At 36.6% G+C, this 26,392-nt stretch overlaps 1 protein-coding gene across 9 annotated transcripts in view; it reads right to left on the reverse strand.

Annotated features, from left to right (window-relative positions):
• PTPRD (protein tyrosine phosphatase receptor type D) overlaps positions 1–26,392 on the reverse strand; it is a 1,190,026-nt gene that overhangs the window by 790,085 nt on the left and 373,549 nt on the right. For all 9 annotated transcript variants that reach the window (XM_085214154.1, XM_085214153.1, XM_085214152.1 and 6 more), the window contains one exon: positions 2,244–2,287. The gene's annotated coding sequence lies outside the window, so the exon portion shown is untranslated. The remainder of the gene's footprint in view (positions 1–2,243; positions 2,288–26,392) is intronic.

Genomic DNA, 26,392 nt, shown 5'->3' on the forward strand with positions numbered 1-26,392 from the left:
ACGTGACTGGAAGGATAGTGTATTTTCAAAAAACACATCAAAGGAAGGGAAAAAATGAAACTCATTAATTGAGATAATAAAGATTTATGTTCAAGCAGTGAGATGGTGAAAATTAATACAATTCTGTTGAATGGAATGGAACTGTGACAACTGAAAAGAATTGAAAATATACCTCAAGTTATTTCAGTGGCTGTAGGAAATTGCTTTTATGCTTGGGGGGGGAGGGAGGGAAGGAGAGGGTGAGAAGAAAAAAAAAAAAAAAGATTCTTACAGAAAATAGGCACAGATTATCTACTTTTATTATTCCAACATTTGACCTATTGTATTCTTTCTTGTTCAGTAAGACACAGTTCATTCTTCTGGCTGGAGAACTTGTTTTGGGACAGGGTTTGGTCTTTTAGCTAAAATTCAAGTCCTAGACTGATAACATCAAACCACAACTGTAAAATTCCAAGCATATACAGGTTTTCTTTTACAGCTGAAGGCTTATTGTAACTTTACTTTTCCTGAGTGAGCATGTTTTATGTTGTTTTTAACACACAGATTAGCACCTGGCATTGTGATATGATAATATATCCCTTGGAAAATAGTATTATTTAAATTGCATTAACTTTCATGTATTTTCCTATTGATGGTATGACAATTTCTCAACACAGAATAGACTTGACATACCAATGATTTTGCTTTTTGTTTGTTCCCAGCAGTTAATAGTTATTAACGTGTACATAACTGCCTCTATGACATTGAGTCATTGGTATCTTTTTTCTCCCCAGATTAGAAAAGTAATACAAAACATGAACAAGAAAAATATTTCAATTTTAAATATCATTGTTATTAGAGAGAGTTATATAAACTGTCTGTTAGCTTCATGTCATTTTCTACAATTAAAAAGGCAAAACAAGCAAAACAATGTCTTCCCAAATAATTTAGAGAAAAGCGACATTTCAGACGAAAGGAAAAAAAAAAAAGAAAAAAGTAAGGAAAGAGGAGGATGGTCATTAGTTAGCAGGTAAGATAAAAAATACTGATAATTTTGCTTATGATCTTTACATGTTGCATGGGAACTGCTGAATCATGGCCTGAACCTCTGATTGACGACCTGAGGCAAGCAATGAGTCAGCCCTGGGAGCACAGGTGAAGGCAATTCACCTATGCTACTGGAAGGGGTGGAGCCTGGCTCCACCTCTCCTAGACCCCATTTAAGAGCTGACTATTAGTGGGGTAGGATCTCTTTTGGAGATTGCTCTTCTTGAAGTCTTCTCAGCAAGCCCAGGACAAGGATAAGCTTTCCAGCTATTCTTCTTTGGTGAGATAACCCGTTTAGCCTAACTTTCATGTGTATTTCTTAATTATAACATCTGTATATTCATCGATTATACAGATGTGGAAGATATACATCAATAAAAAGCCACTGGTAGGTGCATTGTTATCAAACTTTTGTTGTTTTCCTGTTCGTTTGTAAGGAAAGCTCATATTCTATTGTGATTGCCTGACGAGGAAAGTTACTTCTCAATAAAACCATCTAGGATGTTTTCCTAGATGTATTCCTACTTGTAGAATTTTAGGAAGTCCTGAGAAATCAGAAATCAGAGGGCTGGAGCACATCTCCTATGAAGAAAGGTTGAGGCAACTGGGCTTGTTTAGCTCACAGAAGAGAAGGTTTCAGGGGGAACTCATTGTGACCTTCCAATATTTAAAGGGAGCACATAAACAGGAGGAGCAGTAGCTGTTTACAACAGTGGGTAGTGACAGGATAAGGGGGAATGGTCTTAAAGAAAGACAGTGGAGGTTTAGATTAGATGCTAGCAGTAAGTTTTTCACTCAGAGGTTGGTGATGCACTGGAAGAGGTTGCCCAAGGAAGTTGTGGATACCCTATCCCTGGAGGCATTCAAGGCCAGGCTGGATGTGGCTCTGGGCAGCTTGGTCGAGGTTGGCAAACTTGGACACAGCATAGGTGTTGAAATTAGATGATCTTTAAGGTTCTTTACAACCGAGGCCTTTGTATGACTCTATGAAATATAGATGCTTAAATATTTGATACTAACTTACAAAAAATTGTGAATGGTTACATGTATGTACTCAGAGCAGTGATGTCAGGCAAATCTCCCACTACCCCAGTGAAGCCTGAATAAACATTGTGGGATCTCGGTGATAGAGATTTATTATTTTAAAAAATTCTGGGAAAATGAATTCATTTAATTGAAAGATAATCATAGCAATAAAAGAAACAACAAAAACTTACACTTCTCCAAGGCACATCCTGTAGTTGTATCTCAGGATAGAGTTCTAAAATAATAAAAAAAAAATTGTTAGATATCACTGTAAGGGCAATTGTCAAGTATCATATTTTTATGCTATCATATTTTTATGCATACGCTATTTTTTTATTGGGAACAGTCAGAATTAATATTTATCAACCGTGCAGTATTTGATAAACAACAGAAAGGAACAATTAGTGGGGAAAAAAAAAAATAACTACACTTCTGGAAGTCGTTGTTTTCATACAGGAAATGCTATCAAATTTTCTTACAAATTTTATACCTGAGATTTTAAAAATCTTATTATCATAATTATGATTTTAAAAATCTTATTATCATAATTATGATTTTAAAAATCTTATTATCATAATTATGATTTTAAAAATCTTATTATCATAATTATGATTTTATAAATTTAAATATCATAATTAATTGATGTTACTATATGTGGAAGTCTAAAATAATTAGCTTTTTAGTATTCATGCTATTAATCATCCTTTCAAAATGTACCTTCATGATTCTTGAAATATTTCTTAGGTTTGAATTGGTTTATGGATTGTAATGTAATTTAAAGAATAATTCAAATAATAATGTAGAATGTAAAACATAAATGAAGGGTTTGCAAGGCTTTGTAAAATATTCTATCACATTCTCTGTCTCTTTTTTAAAGTCAGACTCAAAATAAGAATCAGATGACAGGCTATTAACATTAACTTCAGTGTTCTTAAATCTATGTTGTTTAAGTGTTGCAATAAAACTATTTTTTGTGCAGAATTTCATTATGCCATTTCAGAGCTCTTATATTTTGTAAGGATGAATGTTTAACCAGATTGATTTGAAATTTTTCAGTTTATTCACAAGAGGGTTAGTCACATGTAATATCTATTCTAAAATCTCTGATGTGCATATTTCAAGATCATCATGCATCAAGGAGGAATAAATGCTCAAAAGCTAGGGAGTTTTATTCTTCCATTTTACTCTCTTTTTCTTTTCCTCCCCTGTTCATACAGCTATATATGCACAAATGTAAGGAAATGTGTGTGTATATATACATATTTATATATGCAGTGTTCAGATAAGTATTCCGACTGCTTCTCTTCATAAAGACTTAAGATAGTTTGAAGTCTGAAACTCTGAGGGCAGAGAGGTCTTAAAATAACTTCAGATATTAGGAAGCTGAATTCCACTATACCAATGTCATTTGGGTTTTGTTTTAACCTGGCAATAATCAGAAATATTGAATATTAAGTACCCAAACAGAAGATGAAAGCACCAATGAAAGCACACAGCATTGTTTCAAAATGCCTAATAGCAGTTTAAAACAACTAATTAGAAGGCAAAGCAAAACTTATTTCACATTATAACTACCTGACTTCAAGTTATTTTTCTTAGCATAATAAATATGCAGTAAAAGAAAAAACAAACAAACAAAAAAAAAAAAAAAAACAGCTAAGAACCTGGTCTTGACTACAAGTAGGCACATCCTGGGGGTGACTTCTCACTCAAATGTTGTCTATTTGGCTTCTGTGTGACATGCTATCTCATGAAATAGTTACTTCCTTCTGCCACTCTCCCTAACCCATTCTTCAAAATACCAGCATTTTACAGTCAGAGGTATTAGAAAACAGTATCTCCAGGTAACTCAGTAATTGCTTTTCAATAGAAATCCCATCTGCACTCCTCCCTGTTCATTTTTCTAGATCTGAGCATGAATTATGATTTATTTGAAGGGTTAGTGTTTACAGGAGTTCCAGAAATAAAGACTTCTTATTAAGAAGAGTGTCAGGAAACAGGGAAAAATACAAACTGTGATTGAGCTACATCATACTTCTGCTTCTTTCAGGCTTTACAAAACCAGAAAACAACAACAACTTTGTAAGTATTCCCAGTGTACGCTGATCAGTGTTATTTGCGGTAAGAAAAAATATTTTCAGAGAATCACAGGGGTTGGATGGGAACTCTAGAGATCATCTAATCCAACAGTGTGCTAAAGCAAGTTTCCTACACTAGACTACAGAGGAAAGCATCCAGGCTGATTTTGAACATCTCCAGTGAAGAAGACTACACAAAAAATCTGGCCATCTTGTTCCAGAGCTCTGTCACTGTTACAGTAAAGATTTCCTTATGTTCAAGTGGAACTTCCTGCATTCCAGTTTTTGTGTGTTTATTCATTGTCCTGTCACCAGGCACCATTGAAAAGAGCCTGGTCCTATCCATTTGACTCTTGTCCATTAGGTATTTATAAGCATTGATAAGATGTCCCTCTCAGTCTTCTTTTCTCCAGACAGAACATTTTTTTTCTTCATAAGGGAGATGCTCAAAGCCTCTAATCATTTTTGTGGCCCTCTAGTGGATACTGTCTAGAAACTTTCTGTCTTTCCTGAACAGAGGAGACAAAGTACTAGACAAGGACTAGACACGTTATGCCAACTATGACCTTAACAGGCCAAAGCAGAGAGGAAGACTAACCACCCCTGATCTATTGTTCATGCTCTTTTTAATACATTGATCTTCTTGGCAACTGCTGGCTTATAGTCGACTGTTATTCACGAGGACACCTAGGTCTTTCTCTGCAGATCTCCTTTCCAGCATGTCAGCCCCTGACCTGTACTGATATATGTAGTCATTCCTCTGTCTAAGACTCTGCACTTGCCCTTTCTGAACCTTATAAGGTCCTTTCTAACCTATCCAGATCAGTTTTCATTGAACAGAAGATTCATAATGCTCTGAACTCCAATATATAGTCCTTAATCTTCCTGTGTCCATGATGTAAAAATACAGAAAAGGAAAAGGTATTCTGGGTGACATATTTCTCTCTTCAGGCATAAGTTTATCTATGTTATAAAAGAAGCCTAATCCTTAAGTCTTTCAGAGGGTATCCACTTCTACTTGAAATATAGATGTAAATTTGCTGAAATATTTAATCATCTAACCCTCATCAACACCATTTCCAAAGACACCTGTGTATGTAAGATATTCAGGTGTTTTTCTAAATATGCTAATTTCCTTGGAAATACAGCCTGCAATTATTGTTTCATAGTTCAAAATTAAAAGGGGTTCATCATGCTTAGGCAGATATTAATGACATCAACAGCTATTCTCATATTTACTATGGAGGCATCTTAATCAAGAATATCTTATCCTTCTTTTGGGACTTTGACTGATGGGAAATATGTGATATCAGCAATTGTAGTTCTGATGATGTGTGTGTGAATATTGCTAACATGGATAGAAAGCCACAGAGTAAACATTAACTTTACTTATGGAAAAGTATTTCATAATAAAGTTGCAGCTAGAGGCCTTTAAACTAGATCTGACTGTTGTATATTTACTTGTGCCAAATGTGAAGTGTCTGTCAGTAGCTTAAAATATTCACTATCAGAAGCAAATGGTAATGAAACGGAAAGAATCTCTATCAAAATTAAACCTCTCTTGAAAATACACTCAATTACTGTCAAAAAGCTTAAAGTATTTAACCTTTAACATATGAATATTTGCCTGATATTGATTTATTAGGAATTACAAGCTAAGAAAACGTGGTAATTGAGTTTGTTGATTGCCTTCAAGGATTTTCTTTCCAAAGGCCAGCTAGCTAGGGAATACGTAACTGCTTGTCAATTACAGGCAAATACACATAATGGAAAAGCAAGAAGATCCAGAGTAGGGGCAGTAAACTGAAGAGCTATTTTAAATATCAAAATCTTTCTACTGGCAGACAAAAAATTGATAAAAACAGATACAATTCACAGCTTATAAACACAGCTTATAAATACCCGCATAATGAAAATAAATAGCATTGAAAGGAAATCAATAAGTAGAAAAGCATTCTCCAGGGCATGAGTGCATAAACACATCATTAATTAACATAAGAGGAAGAAAAGTAGGGAAAGTTACATTCAAAAAACTGTTTTGGGATACCATCCAAGAATCCTCACTGTATCATAGTCGATTTCATATCTGTATAAGCAACTTTCCTTACATGACAGTACACAAGAGAGCAGAATTTAATATCTTAAATACAATCTTGCTAGATTTTGAATTAGAACAGAAGAATGAATCTAGTGAAAACATATTAATCTCCAAAATCCTCTTCATATTTTACCCGTACTGATAATTTTCAAATATTACCAAATGTTTGGAAATGAAGAAGTTGCATTGTTTTTCTCTTATCTATTTAGTACTTAATATAAATACTTATAAGTTAGTAAAAAAAAAAAAAAAAAAACCGACATCATCAGTTTTTTATCAAATGTTCAGAAGAAATCAATGAAGTAAGAAACATGGATAAAATATTGACTGTTTTCCTCCGTTTTTAATCTTATAAATAGTGGAAACCACTGAGCTTGTCAATATGTCTTTGTGTTAGTATGCATAAGAAAGTAGCCATAAAACTTACTTAACTAAGACTTATATGAATATTGGCTGGTATAGCAACAAAGAAACATAAGCTGTACTCAGTTTTTTTTGTTTGTTTGTTTGTTTTTTGCTTTTTTTTTTTTCCCCTAATAATCTTGAAATTTAACAAGAACTTTAACTCCTTTAACACCAAACAGGGGTTTTAATCCTTGTCTTTTGCCTCAGAACATTGAAAGTTATTGTTCATTACTTTTGTCTTTGATTCCTTTTTAAATTTACCAGAAAATCATGTTGTCTGTTCAAGACATCTTAAGTAGAATACTATTACAGAAATATTTATATTGTTACCATGTATATAGATAGATAGATATATCATTTATCTATTGTCTTTCTATTACAGTAGCAGTATTTTATGTTTGCTTTTGATGTGAGCCTGCTGAAGTCTTTCCAGCAGAAGCACACATGTGGCATCCGCTAAAGAAATCAAAACAGTGTTATTTCTTCTCTATACACATACAGCGGCTTAGCCACTTTCTCAACCTTCAGACAGACCTTCAAATTTTCAATTACGGACATCATTTAACCACCTCTTTCACAAAACCCTAATTTTTAGCAAAAGAATATTCCATATCTGCAGGAACTATCTGTTGCCATGTTAGCAAAGAAACAGAAAGGCCTGGGTTAAAAAGGACCTTAAAGATCATCTAATTTCAACACCTATGCTGTGTCCAAGTTTGCCAACCACTCGACCAAGCTGCCCAGAGCCACATCCAGCCTGGCCTTGAATGCCTCCAGGGATAGGGTATCCACAACTTCCTTGGGCAACCTCTTCCGGTGCATCACCAACCTCTGAGTGAAAAACTTACTGCTAGCATCTAATCTAAACCTTCACTGTCTTACTTTAAGACCATTCCCCTTTGTCCTACCACTACCCACTGTTGTAAACAGCCACTGCTCCTCCTGTTTATATGCTCCCTTTAAATATTGAAAGGCCACAATGAGGTCTGAAGCCTACTCTTCTGTGAGCTAAACAAGCCCAGTTGCCTCAACCTTTCTTCATAGGAGATGTGCTCCAGCCCTCTGAACAGACTAGTGGTCCTCCTCTGGACCTATTCCAAGAACTCTGCATCCTTCTGTTTAGCAAAAAACTCAAAACAACTTGATAGGTTATCATTAATTCGTTTACATTTATTAGTTCACACCACTAATTTTTAACAGTCTTGGCAACATACAACATTGCTAATAACTGCAGTAATCTTTTGTTTTTCTAGTTTTAGTGTTACTTCCCTCTGTGAAAGTAGTTCAGAAGCAGCATGTCTCAGATGTCTAAAGGAAATAGATTTTTCTGCCCCATCTCTTGACTGTAAATGTTTTTCTTCCTGCTGAATTGTACACTGAATTCATTAACTTTCAAAAGATGCTTTTTTGAACCTTTTGAATCTTGGCATACTATTAACACCCATGCTATACAAAGTTTGTATTGCTTGACACAACATATATGAAGGACAGGGACAATCTCCTGTGGATGAAATTAATACAATTTTTATGTTAATGAATTATGAAAGATAATCTTTTAAGAAACTTCCTACTTGAAAAAGCATGCAGTAAGGAAGTGACCAAAGCCAAGTGCTTGTTTTGGCAAATGGGTAAGTGGCAATGTGGTAATGGTGAGAATATAAATGATACATCAAAACATCCCAATACATACATATAGTAAGCAGGATACTGAAAGAAGAATGACTTTCCTGCTGTTACTTGCTTTTCACATTGCAGTGTAATTCTTTAAAAAATATTCTTTATGAAATGTTGCATTTCTGGCCCAGCACACAGTCTTCGACTTCCGAGAGCCCATTTCTTCAGGGTATTTGTAGAACACAATAGGAGAACTGGGCTAATGGATATACTGAGGAACCTTTCTTCTGCAGAGATAGCATTTTTTTCTGATCTGAAAATGTCATCAAACTTCTTCCAAAAATGATCTTTTTTTTTTTTTTAATTTGATAAAAATAAATTATTTACACATTAGTGTAGCAAACTCTGATGAGTTACACATTGGTGTAGCACAATAATAATGTCCCCTCGGATCACTGACCATAGAGATGCAGCAAACCAACGAAAAATATCTGTGGTACATCAAGAATTGTCTCAAACATTTGCAAGATAAGACCGTTGCCAAGACAACAAATTGAAGGCTGGAGTATTGATGGAGCCCTGAAAACAATGGAATGGCCTTGCTCTGTTCAAAACATTCCTAAACATTCCTGTTTTGCAGCATAAGTTTTGTCTGCAAATTAACTTTTGACAAATTTGCTTACTGCCATCTAATTTGTTCACAACTTTGGGACCACACACTTGTAAATCTTGCAGGCATAAAAGGAGCCTCAGAGGAGCTCTTGGAGCTTTCAAAACTTCAGGAAGAGCGCGTTCATAAACCGCGGAACCCTCCCTCCTTTTGTAGCTGCCTGGAACTACACTGGAACGCAGAAGGGCAATCTCTTCCTCTGTCTGGCCCTCTCTGTCTCTCTCTTTTCTTTCTTGTTCTCTCACAAAGTTGTTACATAGTGCCAGACTTATTTTGATTTCTTATAAAGTCATAGTTTAGCCACACAGCTTAGATTAAGAATGCCAGTATTTTTAGATAATTGTAGTTGAGAAATGTGTCTGGACCTCGAATATCAGTTTTACTTTAATCTAACTGGAGGAAGGTGGGGAAGGGAAGAGAGGAGGGGGAGGGGAGAGACAGTAATTTGAGAATCTGCTCACCCCCTCCTTCCCTTCATGAAGGGATCTGATGGTATGTCAGCCTTACTATTTTGGAAACCTTCCAGTTTGGATAATTGCATTCTGTCTACCAACAATTCTCCTGCAGTTTCAATTAGATACAGTGTTCTTTTTTACTGTCCTGAGCTCTTGAGCAGTACTGGTGCTCACAGTTTAACAGCTGCCACATTTCACTGTGGAAGCACTCGCATTTCGGTATTAATGAGATGAGCTTTATAAGAGGGCTTTCAATTACTCACATTATGACTTTTAAGCTGCAATCTGTAACAGGAAAAAATAGATGCTATGTGAAGTTAGGATTACTCAGAAGAAGTTCAGAGAGCTTATTAAAAAGTGAAATTCCTTCTATAAAATAAGAATGCAAAGAAGACCTGAAAATCTGAGTTTCTATGGAACAAAATTCCTAGTAGAATAATTATTATTCCACCATTATTCTTCTCACTAGTAGAGTTTATTTATTTATTGCTAGGAAAGGCTGAGACTAACTTCAGTCCACAGCCATCCACATCTGCTTCCTTTCAGGTAGCTGTACAGGACAATAAGGTCTCCCGAGTCTCCTTCAAACTAAACAATACCAGTTCCCTCAGCCAGACTTCGTAAGACTTGAGCTGCAGACCCTACGGCAACTTCATTGCCCTTGTTTGGACATGGTCCAGGGCCTGAGTGTATTTTCAGTAATGAGGGGTCCAATACTGAGCACAATACCAGAATTCAGTGTTACCATTATTGAGTACAGATGGATAATCACCTTCCTAATCCTGCTAAGTACATTACTCCTAATAAAAGCAAGGATGCCATGGCCTTCATGGCCACTTGGGCACACTGCTGGCTCACATTCACAGAATCACAGAATGGCCAGGGTTGGAAGGGACCTCAAGAATCATCAAGCTCCAACCCCCTTGCCACATGCAGGGCCTCCAACCTCTACATTTAATACTAGACCAGGCTGCCCATGGCCATCCAATCTGGCCTTGAACATCTCCAGGGATGGGGCATCCACAACTTCTCTGTGCAGCCTGTTCCAGCACCTCACCAGTCTTTTTGTAAAGAATCTCCCCCTAACATCCAAGCTAAATCTTTCCTCTGTCAACTTAAAACCATTTCCCCTTGTCCTGCTGTTATCTACACTTTCAGAGAGTTGATTCCCCTCCTGTTTGTAGGCTCCTTTAGGCTGCAATCAGGTCACCCCAGAGTCTTCTTTTCTCCAGGCTGAACAAGCCCAGCTCCCTCAGCCTGTCTTCATAGGGGAGGTGCTCCAGTCCCCTGATCATCTTTGTGGCTCTCCCCTGGACCCTCTCCAACAGCTCTCTGTCTTTCTTGTACTGGGGGCCCCAGACCTGGATGCAATACTCCAGATGGGGCCTAACAGGAGCAGAGTAGAAGGGGACAATCACCTCCCCATCCCTGCTGGCCACCCCTCTTCTGATAGAGACCAGGACACTATTCAGATGGCAGTTGATCAATATTCCCAGATCCTTTTATTTATACTGCTGCTTTCCAGCCACTCTGCCCCATGCTTGCAGCATTACATGAGGCTATTGTGACCAAACTGAAGTGCCCAGTACTTCATCATGTTGAACTTCACACAACTGGCCTCATCCTGTTGATCCAGCCTAACCAGATCCCTCTATAGAGACTTCATACTCTCAAGCAGATCAACATGTCTTCCCAAATTGGTGTCTTCTGCATACTTATGAGTGTGCACTCAATCTCCTCATCTTGTTCATCTGTCTGGATATTGAACAACACTGGCCCCAATACTGATCCCTAAGGAACACCACTAATGACCAGTTGCCACTTAGATTTAAATCCATTTACCATCACAATCTGTGCCCAACTATCCAGCTTGTTTTTTACCCAGTGAAAAGTACAGCTGTCCAAGCAGTGGGCTGACAGTTTATCCAAGAGAATACTGTAGGAGACAAAGGTTTTATTGAAGTCTAGATAGACTACATCTATGAACCCATGCCGGCTAGGCCTGATTGCGTTCAAGATGATCTGCTCCATGAACTTTCCTGGCAGGCTGACAGAAATGTATTTACTTAGATCCTCCTTCTGATCCCTATTGTAGACAGGCATCTACTGTACAACCCCATTGTTCCTCCTTCCTTGCCTATCCCTCCTTAAGAGCATATAGCCTTGCAGTGCAGCACTCCAGTCATAAAAATGATCTCACCATGTTTTGGTGATGGTGACTAAGTCATAGTTTCCCTGCTGCACAGTGGCATCTAGTTCTGCCCCCACCCTCCTCTGTTGTTGTCCATGATATATGTATTGGCATGGATGCACTTAAGCTATTTTGTTAGTCTTATCACCAACTCTAGCATGTTGCTCCTAAGCTCAACTCTATTAAGCCTGGTTTTACTTCAAAACTAGTCTAAAGCCCTCTCAATGAACCCTGACAAATCCTGGGTTAGAATCCTCCCCCCCCACTTTGATACAGGCAGACCTCATCTGTTTCCAGCAGCCCTAGTGCTGCTGGATGAATAAACTCCCCCATGATTAAATAAATAAATAAGTAAATTTCCTTCAGTGGCATTTGCCTCTTAGCCATCTCTTAACCAGGTGGGTTTTCTTCTTTCTCTCAACATTTGTCCCTGTTACTGAAAGGATCAAAGAAAACACCACCTGAGCTCCATCTCTTTCAACCAATTGCCCCAGTACCCTAAAGTCCCTTTTGATATCTTTCAGTCTTATTCTAACATCACTGCCATCAATCTGAATTGCCAGAAGTAGGTAATAATTGAAGAGCTCAACCAGATCAGGGTACTTCCTTGCCTGCCCTTGATGGGCAGGAAAATTCCCTCTGATTAGAATCAAATCATCCTATTTGACCATCTGTTCCCCTTTCAAGGGAATGGTCTATAACCAGTATCCTTCTTTTGTTTTGGCAGAAGCAATTTTAAGGCTAGAGTTAATTTCTCTTTTTTTGTTGTTTTTTTTTTGTTGTTTTTTTTGTTTTTTTTGCTGTTTTTTTTTTTTTTTTTGTTTATTTCATTGCTTAGCTCTCATAAAAAACGTGTGGAAACCAAAGGAGACATTCAGAAATTCAGATTTCAGCATTCAAAATTCAAGATTCATCACTGAAAACTGCTTTAATATGTTAGCATATTAAATGTCACATGGTAAAAGACTGAGCATGTCCGCAGATCTTGCAAAAAAATAGAAATAGAAATGGACCCTCTTAATTTTAAATAGAATATTTGAAGAATGCTGCTGTTTCTCAAACATCCAGAGTTATGCACTATAAAAGTATCTACAGAGGAAGCAAGCCTTAAAAGTAACTATCAGTTATTTATGATGTCAACAGGTTATATGGTGTAGCAAATGGTTATAATAAAAAAAAGCCTACATAAATTCTGTGGCAAGATAAGGAAAGAATAGGTTCTAAATAATAGGTGTTCTATTCTTAAAATAAAAGCATGACTGTCCATAGTCATTTTTTGTTAGTTTTAATCAGCTTAATCACTTTAATCAAGGTGCCTCTTTTTCCACTTTATATTACTTAGATCTGGATAAAGGAATTATAAGGTACTAGTGGTAGAAACCATGTAAAATGCAGACATACTTTGTGGAACAGTTAGTTATGAAAAAATCCTGAGTTTATGTGTTTATCTTGCTAGGTCTACCTTGGATCTTCACAATTACTATATAATAAAATCACTAAACAATTACTCATCAAAGAGTGCCAACAGCTATTTCTGAAATAAAATGTATTTAGAAAGGAATTGCATTTTATACTGGATTTTGTTGTTGTTGTTGTTTCTTTTCAGAACAAGAAAAATAGAAAATTACATATACTATTTCTATTTGCATATGAAAAAAGCCCACCTAAAATCAATATTTCCCATAATTCTGTGAAATACAAATACTTGTTCACACAAATTCTATTTCATAAAATGTTTCATAAGGCTGAAATCTTCTATTTCTCTCTACGAATCACTTCACCTTCCAGCATACTTTATTAGATCACTGAATCATGACAAATTATTCTTTACTTATTAAGATACTCAGTTCACTCAGATGAACTAACAAATTAAAATGTAATATGAAATGATAACACAGAATATTAGGATTAGTGCTTTTGATGTGAGAAGGAATTAATAACCAGAGAAAATTTTGCCCTTTATTAAAATATTTTCACATTGATAATGCTGAATGAAATGCAATTTTGAGGAATTCGGGGGGAAAAAAAAAAAAAAAAAACATTTAAACTACAAGGAGCTATCGTATGGGTTTGGGTGCTTATTTATTCATTTATTTATCTATCTCTTCTTCTTCTTCAGAACCAGCCATATTTCTTTTACATATTACTGAAGGTTAGAAATCAATCAAGTGTGTTTTTGCCATCCCTGCCTCCAGCTATGGTAATTATCAACCTGAGGTTTTGTCTCTTTCTCTCTGTCTCTTCTCCCTCTCTCTCTCTCTCTTTCTGCTTTATTTTTTAACTGTGCTTAGCCAAGAGGAAAATGAACCACAGTACTTATCAGCACAATGCATACATTAGTGAAACTGAAGGCAAATGACCACAACTGGAAACACAGATTGTCTGGAAATCCATTAGTAGTACTAGTACTAGAAGCAATAATAATAACAATAATAACAACAACAATAATAATAATAAACCTAGGCTAAAGCTAAATATTAGATGTATAAAAGCCATGAAAACTAGTGATGTAAGTTACTTTAACACTGGATCAGAAAGACTGTCAGAAGGTCAACTAACAGAGGTGAAGTTGGAAGACATGCAAAAAGGACTAAGAACAGGCTTCCTATAATAATAATGATATCAAAAATTCTTCACACATGTACATGTTTGCATTGTTTGAAAAAAAAAAAAAAAAAAAGTAATACAATTTTTTAATAAAAAAAAGCTTTGACCAGAAAGATGGTAGCTACTGAATTATTAGCTAAGGAATAATATAGCAAGAATAACAATAATGATAGTAATGATGATAATCATAATGATGATAATAGTGATGGTGATGATAATGACGATAATAATAATAAATCTTAGGGTCTTAAGGGGGGCAATGACCATACACACTAAATAACACAGACATTTCTGATTAATGACAACGGATAGAAAAATCATCTTAAAATAATATCTATCATTTTTTTAGATTAATTGTGATGTTAATTATATATTTTTAAATTTGTCTAAAGCCTTCGTCTGGCAAATGATATAATTTTGTGGGCAATTGAATTTGAAAATACTTGTTTATATGAGTCTATATACTAATTATTTGTAATAAAATTATATAAGAATTAATGATTGCAATGTATATAAAGACCTACTATAGCATTAAATATTTCTATTTAAATAAATACATATTTGTATCTTTTATTGAGTCTTAATTTCTTAAGAAAAATATTCTTAAATCACTATATATGAGTTGATCCAGGTATTACAAAGACTAAAAAAAATCAGCAATTTAATGTTTTAAATTGCTGGAGAAACTATAAATACTTGAGAGATGGTAAACCCTTCATTATATAGAAGTGACACATATACAACCTATATTTCAAAAGTAACTGTAGTTTTTGTTAATTAAAACTCATAATTAATGCAACATTGTGAAATACAGTTAAGTACAGATGTAGAATGCTCAATATCTCTCTATTAAAATCATCATTACAATATATATAAGTGTTAACTAAAATACAGCTGTCCAAAACACACAATGAAATTTGTGTGTGGTGGTTGAAGAACTTTATAAACTAAATCTATATGTTCATTTGGAGTTTGTGTAAGTGTTAACTCCCTTGTTAAAAGAGGACTATGAAACTAGTGAAATCACAAGACTCAGTAATGGGAATTGTTTAGAAAAAAAATACAAAGTAGCAATTTGAGAAACTTATTTTTCTGTAGCATATTATCTTCATGCATGAAGGGATGAGAGAATTGGATTTCTATGACTGTTTAGGAAAACAGGTGTCTAGAATATTGACATTTGGTTTTCAAACATTTCAATTCAACTATTAGCTGCATTGTTGTTTTCTGATATTATGTCTGGAGATGTCTTTACCTCTCCCTCATATTTTTACATATATATATTTTAAAGTTAATGTTGCTGTTGCTTTGCCTTTTTTTTTTTTTAAATTTATTTATGAAATTCACTTTTAGATTATTCTTGTATTATTACCTAGTTAAAACACAAAATGCAACTTTGAAGATTGACCTTATGAAGACTGAAGTTTATAGGCTTGGGGATGAGTGGCTAGATGATTGTGAAGAAGAAAGAGACCTGGGGGTGTTGGTTGATGCTCAGCTGAACATGAGCCGACAGTGTGCCCAGGTGGCCAAGAGGGCCAACGGCATCCTGGCCTGTGTTAGAAATAGTGTGGCCAGGAGGAGCAGGGAGATGATTATCCCCCTGTACTCAGCACTGGTGAGGCTGCACCTTGAGCATTGTGTTCAGTTTTGGGCCCCTCACTACAAGAAAGATGTTGAGGCCCTGGAGCATGTCCAGAGAAGGGCAACGAAACTGGTGAGGGGTCTGGAGCACAAGTCATATGAGGAGCAGCTGAGGCAGCTGGGATTGTTCAGTCTGGAGAAGAGGAGGCTCAGAGGAGACTTCACTGAACTCTACAACTTCCTGAAGGGAAGGTTTGGCCTCTTCTCCCAAGTAACAAACGGGACTCAAGGAAATGGCCACAAGTTGTACCAGAGTAAGTTTAGGTTAGACATAAGGAAGAAGTTTTTCTCTCAGAGAGTGGTCAGGCACTGGAATGGCCTGCCCAGGGAGGTGGTGGAGTCACTGTCCCTGGCAGTGTTCAAGAGGCATCTGGATGAGGAGCTACGAGGTACGGTTTAGAGGCTTGTGGTAGCAATGGTAATAGGAAGACAGTTGGACTAGATGATCTCATAGGTCGTTTCCAACCTTGTGATTCTATGATTCTATGATTCTGTGATCTTCTCCACCAAACTGATTATTTTTGGAATGAATACTTAGTTGTATCCATCCATTTCTCTTCCACTGGCCACTGGAGCAGTCTTCATGCAAAGTTCTCTCTTGGATTCATTCCCCGCTGAAGGAATCAGTCTGTGCCCTTTCTTCACATTGCTGTGTGTGTTTGTCAGTTCATGCGTTTATACTTATATCTGTTTATTCATTTTTCTGTCTGAGTGGCACATTTTTACTGTGTTCTGTGGATGGTTACAAAGTTCTCCTGGGCTTGCTGGAAAAGATGAATTAATAACTTTTGAATAACTCCATTGTTCATTTATACTTATTCATAATGCCTGAGCATAATAATCCAAAATAAATTTTAAATGTGTATTATTTGAATAAGCTTAGTAAGCTTGACTAAACAAATAGGTACCATGTACATGAGGATGACTGTAGGAATCACATCTGGCTGTTTCTGCTACAGTAACAAAACTATTGACTAATTTAGACTGGAAAGCATCTAACAATCTCTGTGCATGGCCCGCCTGCATTACCTAGTACTGCTGGCCCATGTAAACACAGGCAGAAGTTGTAGGAATAGTAGTTACAATAGAACTTGAAAACTGGTAATTTAGGTTGAATACAGATATTTGTTTTCATTATTTATTTTTTTAATTATTTTTAAGAGAAGGGACTGATAGTTCCTATGTACCCTTATATCCCTCTGAAAGGTGTAGTATTACTGGTGGTGCTAATGAGGAGCTCAACTTCTGATTGGTGGATAAACAATTTTGCTAGGGAAGACAAATGAGATTACTTTATTTGAGAGAACAAATTTTCTAGAAATCCAGTTAATAAGCTTGGGTATTTTTTGAGTCTTTCCTTCCTCTCTCTCTGTTGGGATGAAAAATGTCAATTACTCATGACCCTTTCACTTCTGAAGTCCTCTGCAAGGAAATCAAACAAAGTACTTAACACTGCGTTGTTTCTTTGTTCAGTATTCTATCATCAGTTCTTGTTTTTCAACTTCAAAGATGATGGTTGTGTGCTTCTTTGTCTAGACTCCAGCATTGTTTTTTCCTCTCTGTAAATATAATGACCTTTATGCCTCTTTCGTTTATGGAACATGACATAAGCTGCAACAGACTATGCCAACAGATGTATCTCCTGACTGTAAATACCCTATCTACTTGGTTATGTTTTACAATGTTAAATCACTACTTCTTTTTCCAGAATTTGTTAAAAATCAAAACAGAATGTCTGTCTTTTAAGCTGACTTTCTGTTCTGTTTCCTGTATAATGTGCGCTGAAGTTGACTTTCAGGATATATGCTCAGCCCTTTGGAAACTATCTCTATTGCCAACTATAATGGCTAGAGATTTCCTTACCATTCCGCCTATACTAAAGAGTGATCACACTTGAGCTGAATTTGTTAGTCCTAATTCTAAAGCATATGATCAATTTGTCAAATAAGATTCTCCAGAACCATTACATAATGAAGAGAGCTGCTCAGACTCATCAGTGATTACAATAGCTCCATATAAGGATGATTCTCAAGGACCAGATCACAGTTCATCCATAACCAATATTGCTTAAGCCCTCTAGGATGATGAAACTTAAAGTCCATCATGTTCAGTAGAGATTGATGCAACCATAGCCTCTCCTCAGAACTTTCAAAAGTTCTGATAAGGAATCAGCTGTGAAAAGAATTGTACAATAAACTTTCACAGGCTTTCTTGCTTAAAAATGATTATTTAGTGGTTATTCTTTGGAAATGTATATTGTTATGTGGTATATTAACTCATTAGTTGAGTGGACATGAATGAAATGACTGTGGACACTGAGAAGTCAGAAAGGAAAGAGAAAAGGGAAGATGTGAAGAGGTAGTCAATCTAATAATAATGCCAGTGAACTAAGCAAAAGCTGCTTGACATAGGACACTGTAGGTAATTATAAAAGTTGCTTACCTCACAGAATGGCCTGGATTGGAAGGGACCTCAAGGACCATCAAGCTCAAATCCCTCTGCCACATGCAGGGCACCAACTTCCATATCTAATACTAGACCAGGCTGCCAGGGCCCCATCCAATCTGGCCTTGAACACCTCCAGGGATGGAGCATCCACAACCTCTCTGGGCAGCCTGTTTGTTCCAGCATATCACCACTCTCTTGGTAAAGAACTTCCCCCTGATATCCAATCTAAATCTTTCCTCCCTCAACTTAAAACCATTTCCCCTTGTCCTTGAAAGTTATCTACACTTTCAGAGAGTTGATTCCTCTCCTGTTTGTGGGTTCCCTTTAGGTATTGAAAGGCTACAATCAGGTCACCCCATAGTCTTCTTCAGGCTGAACAAGCCCAGCTCCCTCAGCCAGTTTTTGTAGGGGAGGTGCTCTAGCCCTCGGATCATCTTTGTTGTCCTCCTCTGGACCCTCTCTAACAGCTCTCTGTCTCTCTTGTGCTGGGGGCCCCAGACCTGGACGCAGTACTCCACATGGAGCATCACGAGGGCAGAGTAGAAAGGGACAATTACTTCCCAATCTGTGCTGGCCACACCTCTTTTCATGGAACCAGATTACCATTTGCTTTCCAAGCTGAAAGAGCACACTGCTAGCTCATGTTAAGTTTTTCATCTACCAGGACCCCAGGTCCTTCTCTGCAGTGCCATTCTCAAGGATTGTTTCTCCCAGTCTGTATATATGCCTGGGATTCTTCCAGCCCAAGTACAAAACCTTGCACTTCACTGTGTTGAACCTCATTAGATTCTCCAGGGCTCACCTTTCAAGTCTGTTGAGGTCTCTCTGAATTGTATCCCTTCATCCACACCATTCAACTTGGTGACATCAGTAAACTTACTGACAGTGCACTCAATTCCATCATCAATGTCTTAATAAAGATGTTAAAGAGCACTGGCCGCAAGCATTATCCGGGGGACACTGCTCGTTAGTGGCCTCCACCTGATCATAGAGCTATTGATCACCATCCTCTGTGGCCTTTCAATAAATTCTTTGTCCACCACGTAGTCCACCCATCAAATCCACATCTCTCCAATCTGAAGATAAGGATGTGGTGGGTACCATGTCAGAGGCCTTGCACAAGTCCACGTAAATGCTATTGTTCACCTTCTCCTTGTCCACCAATGCCGTCACTCCATCATAGAAGGCCACAAGATTGATTAGGCATGCCCTTCCCCTGGTGAAGCCATGCTGGCTTTCTCGGATCACAGGCTCATTCCTCATGTGATCTAGCATGTCATCCAGAAGGATCTGCTCCATGTTCTTCCTAGGCACAGAGGTGAGTCATTGGTCTGTTCCATGATACTGAAGTAGACTTGTCAACAGCATCTGTTGGTTTGATTCTCTGGGGGATGGTGGGAAGGAAGCTGTATATTCTACACTGAATACTTCTTAAAAGTGAAGGTAGAGTATTGTAACTCTAAACTTGTAACTTCTAAAGCTTCTCAGAAAAGAATTTGGAAGTTGTAATTTCATAAAGCTATCCTGTATTCTCATGCTATGTACAGTGTCCCACAAAATATTTCAAAGTTGTGTTTTAAAGCAAAATAAGTTCAATAACAAAAACAAACAAACAAACAAACAAACAAAAACCCATAACAACAAATACATATATGTATATATTTCACTCGATTTCTTTCAGAGATAGTTATCACATCTTAGGATAAAATTACTTAGATAAAACTGGCTTGTCTACTCTTTACATACACGTAAGAAAGTGAGTTGTAAAGATGGCATTCATTCTTGCATCTACTTGCAGCTGCACAAACATGACCGCTACCAGCAATTTCCTTTGGTTTCCCGAGGATAGATTTGAATGTTAATACACTATTGCTGTTAACAGTACACTCACTAGTGAGTGTTTTGGGGTGTTCATCCCATTAGCATAGCATGTGTCCATGTGTGATTTGGAGCTAAATAACCTACACTCAAGCATGAACAGAGCTCAGAAACCCCAAGGTTCATAGTGGAAAGGGATGTAAAACATTCCAAGGCTTCATAAGCCTAGTTTCTATCTCTCCGTTGTCCCAGAGTATAATTTTGGCTTATATCAATAAAAGACTGCATATTATTGAAAATCCAGTATTTGTGCATGATAGATTCACAAAAATTCAATGTCTTCCTCTGAGCAATAAGAAAGAATATCCCTATAAATATCCCTTATGTTGTCATAAGAAAATGACAACAGCAACAACAACAACAACAAAGTAAAATGAAACAAAAATGCATATATATGTTGTAATGAATTAATGTAAGGAACATAAATTTAACTATGAATCACATAATCTGTATATTATATATTCATTTTACATATGAAGCATAATCTATATAAAATCACTTATTTAGTAGATAATGAAATTACCACTCTCTTGTTGTTGTTATTATTGTTTCTGAGATCATTTCAGATGGTATTCATTTCCACTAGTTTTAGTCAAAAATTGTTGTGCAGTTGTCCATTTTCACACAAGACTCTACTTTCTCCAATACTGGAAATACTCTAACAGTGTTTGAGCATTGTGAATACAGTTCTTGGTCATCAATACTCAGAAGACAAGATCTAAAATTCACTGGCTTCTTTAAAAATTCAAGGCTACTCTGAAAGTAATAGCCTCTATTTTATTATGTTGGCCCAAGATATCAAAAGTGGATGTTGTTGATATGGTAGTAGAGGTTGAACCTTCCCACTAATATTCCATTACATTTTATTGCTGTGTGACAGATGGAAGGAGAAGGGCAGTCTAACAGAATGGCATCTGACATGGAAGTGTGTATGAAATAAACATGTACAATTGAATTGCTCCACGTGGAAAGCAGTTGCTCCCACTGACATTCATCAATATTTGCTGAACATTTGTGGAGACCAAAGAGTGGATGTGACAGCAGTGAGGCTGTGGATTATGTAATTCAGCAGTGGTGACAGCAACAGTGGATCACCTTTGTTGATGTTTATTTTTACAAGAATGGAATGCAGGTTTTTGTTCATTGCTAATGATCATGCCTATGCTGAAAAACAGCATTTTGTATCTGAGAACTTACTCTGTCAAATAATGTTATTGTGCTCTTTGTATCTGCTGTAGTTTTCATGAAAATGAATAGGAGGCACTACTTCCAGACTGACCTGTGTAGATGCTGTGTCTTCTTTTTTTTAGGGTTTTAAGTAGACATTGTCTATAAAAAAAAGTCCTCTTTAATTCCCTTCTATGTTGGTAATGAATCCAAGGTCTGTAGATGATCATAAATTTGTGGATTCACATAGCTAGATAAGATATTTTATCTTAATCTGATGACAAAAATGGTGGGCATCCAGACAGGTCTTTCATACCTCCATGAAAGGAGATCCCACAACCTCTCTGGGCAGCCTGTTCCAGTGCTCTGTCATCCTTACCACAAGGAAGTTCTGCATATTTGTATGGAACTTCCTATAGACAAGTTTTAGGCCACTGCTCCTTGTCCTGTCACTATGCACCACCGAGAAGAGCCTGCCCTTATCCATTTGCCTCCTAGCTCCCTTTAGATATTTATAAGCATTAACCAGATCCCCTCTCAATCTCCTTTTCCCTATGCTAAACAGACCCAGGTTATTCAGCCTTTCCTCACAAAGGAAATACTTCAAGCCCTTTATTATCATTGTAGCTCTCTGCTGGACTCCTTCTAGGATATCCCTGTCTTTTTTGAATCAAAGAACCTAGAATTTTCCACTCTATTTTTAAGGCACCCCAGAATACCATTGGTCTTTTTGACCACAAGGACACACTGCTGGCTCATGGCCAACATGTTGCCCAGCAGAACATCCAGGTCCTTCTCTGTAGAGCTCATATCCAGCAAGTCAACCTCTATCTTGTACTGATGCATGCAATTGTTCCTCTCCAGGTACACTATACTTACTCTTGTTAAACATTACCAGGTTCCTTCCTGCTCATCTCTCTGGTCTGTCCAGGTCTTGCTGAATAGTAGCACAGCCTTTTGGTGTGTCAGCCACTCCTCCCAGGTTTGTTTCATCAGCAAACCTGCTGAGGCTGGGCTCTGTCCCTTCATGCAGATTGCTGATGAAGATTTTGAACAAGACTTGACCCAGCACTGCCTTTGGGAAACACTGCAAGTTAAGGGCCTCCAACCAGGGTCTGCATTGCTGATGACAATCCTTTGAGCTCTGCCAGTCGGTCAGTTCTCAATCCTCCTCACCATCAACACATCTATTTCACACTTTCTATGTTTAATAACATGAATGCTGTGGGAGATAGCGTCAAATGCCTTGCTAAAGTCAAGGTACACAACTGCTTTCATCTCATCTACCCAGCCAGTGATGATACCATAGAAAGCTGCAAGATTGGTCAAGTATGATTTCCTCTTGATGTGTCATTGCTGACTATTCCCAATAATCTTCTTCTCTTCCAAGTGGTTTGAGAGGGTATCCAGAACAAGTGTTCTATCATCTTTCCAGGGATGGAGGTGAGGTTGACAGGTGTGCAGTTTCCTGGATCTTCCTTCTTGCCCTTTTTGAAGACTGGAGTGACATTTGCTATCCTCCAGTCCTCAGGAACCACTTCTGTTTACCAAGAACTTTCAAAGATGATAGTGGTTCAGCAACCACCTCTGCCATCTTCCTCAGCATGGGTGAATTCCATTGGGGCCCATGAATTTGAGAACTTTAATTTTGGCTGAAAGGTCTCTGACCAGATCCTCTTTGACCAATGGGAAGTCTTCCTTACCCTAGACTCTCTCGCCTACCTCCTGGACCTGTGATTCATAAAGAAATTCCCTAAAAATGTCTAAAGGTATTTTCTGTTAACCTGCAACTGTTTCAAAACAGCATATTTTGACTTTTTTTTTTTTTTTCACTGTCCTCATTTAAAGATATTGTAATAGATATCTATAGTACATCCTTATTACAAAGTAAATTTAATACAGCAAATCTATAAGATTCAAAAATTCATTTTGAATTATTGTGAAATGGCAATGCCAAGATTGTCACAAGAACAAATTATTTTGTTTTGTGATATTTTTGTTCTCATTGTTCTGAAATTGTCATAAAGATGGATTCTAGAGTATTCAGCTTTCTTTTTGTAGCTTTTGTTTTGTGCCAACCTTTGTCATTAAGAACAAAAATGGAATACATTATGAAAAATAAAATGTGCTGTCATGGTTTCATGATTTTTCGTTATCAGTATTCCACATCATAACATCATGTAATGCACTGGGGGTTTGACTGCTGATGCTCAAGTTCCGGGTGCCTGTCCGGAGGAGAAGAAGAACTACATTTCCCCAGAGGGCTTTGCGGTCAGCGAGGTGATATAACTCCTGGCAAGGTCACCTGATGTTCTCTTCTTTGCCTGCGCTGCTTCACTTGCGCTTCTCTGCCTGCGCTTCTCTGCCTGCGCTTCTCATCTCAGCGTTGTGGTGAGGCCGATCCACCTTCAATTTCACACATTCTCTCTCTCTCTCTCCTTATAAAATTCTGCTGATACCATATTTAGTAAATTAGTTTGTTTCACCTCAGATTGTTGCCACTGTTTTCAATTATTTCGGGCTCCCCTATTTTCCTTTTCCGGGGGTGCGGATCCGCGGATCCATCCGCCCTTCTAGTCACGGAACCGGGCCGAACCAGCCCGTAAACCGCTGACATGTACCAAGCATAAAAATTTTGTGATAGCTCATTGTTATGACAAAGAAATCAGTGAGAAAGAATGACAAAAAATTCATCAATTATAGTGATAATCCCACTATTGTGATAGAAAGTGGAACTACATTTTGTGCGTTGACATAGCTGAGGAATGACTTGAACTTAACTCATTCATATCTGGACATTCATCTATTTTACTGGAAAACAAGAACTGGTAAACTACTGACCATGGATAATTGATATACTCTGATATTCTGAAATTATTCTGGTCATTTTTTTTGAGTTATTTTCTAATATTTCCTTAAACACAGACTTGTTAACTTGTTCAGGTATACCATGTAGGAAGCTTTTTAGCAACAGAAAGACAGTTATAGCACCCTTCATATGTCAGCAGGAACTCTAGAAAGCCTACTTGATTGTGGAGACAGCAAAGGATAGCACATGGGGTACTTTCACTGACTTGTGGCTCAAAACAGCTCAGTCCATGGCAAATTTTAAAAAATCTGAGAAGCTTATAAACCTTCTCAGTATTAAGTAGAAGTAATGTTCAGGCAGTAGATAATTTCAGTTGATAAGAAACTGTTCTTCTGTACCTAGACTTCAGGTGTTTGTCTAAGCATCTTGCCAACGAGAAGATAAATAAGACAGTCTTGCTTTTTTGATTCAGATTCCTGTGTTTCTGATGTCCTATCTGTATTTCTGATGAGCCCTATCATTATTTAGATATGTATTCATTCATAGATCGTTTTGAACTCATGATTAAAATGATGCACTTTTCTCTGGCCCTACTTCTTTACAAAACAATTAAAAAAAAAAAAAAAAGTGCTCCTTAATTTCAAAGATCCAGTTGCATCATTAGATTTGTGACTGTGCAATTGGAAAACGTTAAAGAGCTTTGGTTGTTAGTTGGATATCCATAAAAAAACAGTGAAGTCCTGGAGATTTCTCTCCCACTCTGTGAATTCTTTCCATCGTAGTACAGCTATGTAGAGACGGAGATGAGAACTGATTTGAAATTAATCCTTTTTATGGATAAATGTACTAAGTGTCAGATTAGTATAGTGGCCCATGCTCCCTTCATCAGAGTTGTTTCATGGTGAATAAATCAGAATACAAGAATGTCTAACACAATAGAGCATTCTAAATAGAATAATGGAATTATACACACTATATATACAATATACAACTATATATACAACACAGAGATATTGAATCTCAAGGAAATGGGCATATGATTTATAATTTGTTTTGTTTTTTTTTTTTTTTAGTTTTGAAAGTTTTGAATTAAGTTTGAAATGAAAAAAGGATTAATGCCTCAAAATTATACTTTGACTGCAGATAATTTTCCTCCTGTACAACTTACAAAAAATGTACAAAAAATGTTCAATTATAGAGTTTACACTATTGCCATATGATCACCAAGTTAGTCAGAGCTCTTTTATATAGTTTTGCCATGTGATTCTCATGCTAGAACTTCTGGTAAATTTATTATTACTAACTGTCCTATACACAGTAATTAAAAAAAAAAAAATACTTTTTCTATCAGTGAAAGTGTGGGATGAAAGACAAAATGAAATAGAAAATAATAACCTTCTGTAGTTTGGCACCCAAAAATGTTTGACTGATTATTATCCAGCTGAACTGGTGGAAGGATAGAACAATTTTGCATTTCAAATTACAAATGGAAGACAATTCTATATGCTATTTTTTCTTCTAATGTTTTGTTATTGTTTTGACATATGGTGAGTAGAAGGAATTTGTTAAAACTTACAGTAAATAAAGTCATAGATCTTAGTTTATATTATTAACAATTAATTTCAGAGAATAAAAACTTCCTAACATAAATTGCAAGTAATCACTAAAAGGAATAAATAGGAAGTATTTCTAAATAATAGCTCCAATATCTTGGAATTTCAGTAAGATATTATCTGATTACTATATCCTTATTTCTTACCATACCTTAGGAAGAAAAGTAAAGAAGTCACAAAAAATAACACTTGGCAAAAAAAGTTAATGAGAGACAGTGGATGATCACCTTGTTCATCTCAGTAATAGACTTTTTCAGTAGTTCACAGCAATAGGGACCTGTCTTGGAAAAAATTATTGATTCTTGGAGTAAACTTACAAAAAAACCTTACTCGCTAATGATAGAAATTATACAAGGGTATTTATTATCCTTTCTTTTCTTTTCTGTTCTTTTTTTTTTTTTTTAATGTTTCATAATATTTTGATGTCATAATACACAGGCAATGGTTATAGGTGAAATTTCTTTGACAAAAGAAGTTTCTATAAACGTCTTGAAACAGATAATTTTTTACCAGTGCAGAAATAGTATTTTAATATTTAAAACGTGATTTTAACCGACATTCCACAATATGTCGAAATAGAGAAACAGAGCTAATGGCTTCATAAATGGTGTTCTTTGTTTTTCCCGCACTTACTTTCTTGTTCAAATAATTGTATAGCCAAGA

The sequence above is a fragment of the Meleagris gallopavo genome, chromosome Z (assembly GCF_905368555.1).
Source record: "Meleagris gallopavo chromosome Z, MGAL_WU_HG_1.1, whole genome shotgun sequence".
In the NCBI taxonomy this organism is placed as follows: Eukaryota; Metazoa; Chordata; class Aves; order Galliformes; family Phasianidae; genus Meleagris; species Meleagris gallopavo.